This window comes from Mustela nigripes, chromosome 17 (genome assembly GCF_022355385.1).
Source record: "Mustela nigripes isolate SB6536 chromosome 17, MUSNIG.SB6536, whole genome shotgun sequence".
Taxonomy (NCBI): Eukaryota; Metazoa; Chordata; class Mammalia; order Carnivora; family Mustelidae; genus Mustela; species Mustela nigripes.
Window position 1 is genome coordinate 161,245 of NC_081573.1, and position 2,978 is coordinate 164,222.

The window sequence follows — 2,978 nt, forward strand, 5'->3', positions numbered from 1 at the left end:
GCCAGGGAGCTGGGGACCACCTTTGGCTGCCCAGTGTCCACTCAGTTCAAGCGGGAGCTACTGGAATGCACAGTGCAGTCCCCTGAACACAGACCCTTCTCCTCGGTGACAGACACGAAGGAGACCTTGTATTGTCTCTACGAATCCCAGGAGGAGCAGCTTGTGAAGGAGGCCATGGCCCAGGTCACAGAAGTGTCCCTGCATTTGGAAGATACCTTGGACCTGGTGCACGCATCGTTCTGCCTCAAGGGTTGTGAAAACTTGCAGAAAATGTGGCTGCGAGTAGAAAAGGGGGTGTTCCTAGAGAACGATACTATATGGAGATCAGAGGCTCAGGCTGACGGGTAAGAACCTGCCCTGTTCACTCTGGTAGTGCCCGGGCTTCTACCTCACTCCCTGCTCCAGTAGCAGCAGTGCAGAGTCTCCTCCCTGTGGCTTAGGGTCAGAATTTTCTTCTTACCAGAACTACTTCTGCCAGCTTGCGCTTCAAGGTGGAGAGTTTGGTGCTCATATTAAGGATGGGGCCTTTGAACCAGACCTTGTTTTGAGACCTGTGTCCTTTTTTCTCCAGCTGAGCAATGTTTGCACATGGCTCGACCTCACTTTAGTCCTCGTGTTGGTTGTCTACATTGCCCCTCTGTATGGGGTTGTCCCGTTTAGCATGACAGATGGAAAGGCATTAAAGGTGGAAAGTCAGAGGCTGATTCAACAAGGTTCTGAAAGCTTCTCCCCATCCGCAATCATGGGCATGTCACCTAATGCAACTGACACAATGAGATGACCCCAGGCAGTCATGAGACGTTATTCTTGCTGTAGCCTCAGGTAACATCAGCTGAGCTCTTATGGCATTTCCAAATACTATTTATCCCCTGGTGGCTACTTGCAATCTTTCCTGTTGAGGTGAAGATCCTGGCTTCATTAAAGGGTGTTTGAATGGGATTCGAACTCCAGTCTGCTGGTTTATGAAGTGCCCCTCCCCCATCACAATCCAAGCTCACTTCTCATGGTCCTGTGTAGGGCCCACCAGACATATATTGATACTTACCTTATCAGCCTGCCTCTTCCTCAACCCTAGGTTGTCATCAGAAATCCAGTATCTGAAATCCTCATGCATATTCACAGGGCCGGAATCAAACACCCCCGCCTTGCTTTCCTGGTGGAGGCATCTATTTTACACATCCCCTTCACTTTCCCTCTTATTCCTTCCCCATGTAGCAGAGAGTCGTGAACTCAAGTCACCTCAGGGAGCATCAGGACCCTGACGGCTGGGCTGGAACATTTCTCCACCTTGAAGATCACCGGCACTCACAGACCCCATTGGTTAAGTTCTTTATTGTAATTCCAGTCCAGCTAATATACACTGTCATACTAGTTACCCGGATACAATATAGTGACTCAGCAGGTCTACACAACAGTCGGTGCTCATCGTGTTGACCGTACTCTCAATTGCCATCATCCGTTTTTACACATCTCCTACCACCCTCCCTGCTGGTAGCCATCAGTTTGCTCTTTTTAGTGGAGAGTCTGTTTTCGCTTCTTCCCCCCACCCATTGCCTATTTGTTCTGTTTCTTAAATTCCACATATGAGTGAAATCCTGTGATATTTGTCCTTCTCTGACTGGCACAGGTGGCTTCCTGTTACACACTGTAGCTACAGTCACGTCTTGGCAGAAGGCAGGCTTTCGTTCTTTTTAATGCCCGAGTAATATTCCATTGATTATATATACTACATCTTTATCCGTCAGAGGTCACTTGGGCAGCTTCTCTAATTTGGCTTTTGGAGATAATGCTGTGATAAACATAGAGATGTGTGCATTCCTTTGAACCGGTGTTTCCCTTCATCTGTGTCCTGACTTTGTTTCTTCTCTCATCCAAGTGTTTATACAGGCCTACATGCTGGTTTACCTAAATCTTTCTTCTGCAGGAGGGTCATCAAAGAGCTGCTTTGAATGCAAATGAGATTGCATGAATAGCCTCTTATCTCATCCAAGATCCCAAGTCAAAATAGTATTTATTTTTTTTTATTGTGTTATGTTAGTCACCATACAGTATGTCATTAGTTTTTGATGTAATGTTCCATGATTCATTGTTTGTGTATAACACCCAGTGCTCCATGCAATCCTTGCCCTCCTTAATACCCACCCCCAGGCTCACCCAGACCCCCCTCTCCCCTCTGAAACCCTCAGAGTCCATAGTCTCTCATGATATGTCTCCCCTTCTGATTCTCACCCCCTACTTCATATCTCCTTTCCTTCTCCTAATGTACTCTGTGCTATTCTTTATGCTCCACAAGTAAGTGAAACCACATGATAATTGACTCTCTCTGCTTGACTTATTTCACTCAGCATAATCTCCTCCAGTCCCGTCCATGTTGATACAAAAGTTGGGTATTCATCTTTTCCAATGGCTGAGTGATAGTCCATTGTATATAAGGACCACACTTTCTTTTTTTTTTTTTTAAGATTTTATTTATTTGTCAGAGAGAGAGGGAGAGCGAGCGAGCACAGAGAGACAGAATGGCAGGCAGAGGCAGAGGGAGAAGCAGGCTCCCTTCCGAGCAAGGAGCCCGATGTGCGACTCGATCCCAGGATGCTGGGATCGTGACCTGAGCCGAAGGCAGCTTGCTTAACCAAATGAGCCACCCAGGCATCCCAGGACCACACTTTCTCCAGAAAGGGCTTTTATATCTCTCGAGAGGGTTTCTCTAATATCTTCCATGCCTATCTCGAGCCCGGCTAGAACCTTGAGAATTGTCATTCTGAACTCTAGATCTGATGTCTGTATTGATGTCTGTATTGATTAGGTCCCTAGCCTTCGGTACTGCCTCTTGTTCTTTTTTTTGTGTTGAATTTTTACGTCTTGTCATTTTGTCCAGATAAGAGTAAATGAAGGGGCAAGTAAAATACTAAAAGGGTGGCAACAACCCCAGGAAAATATGCTTTAACCAAATTAGAAGAGATCCAAAATCGTGAGTGGGG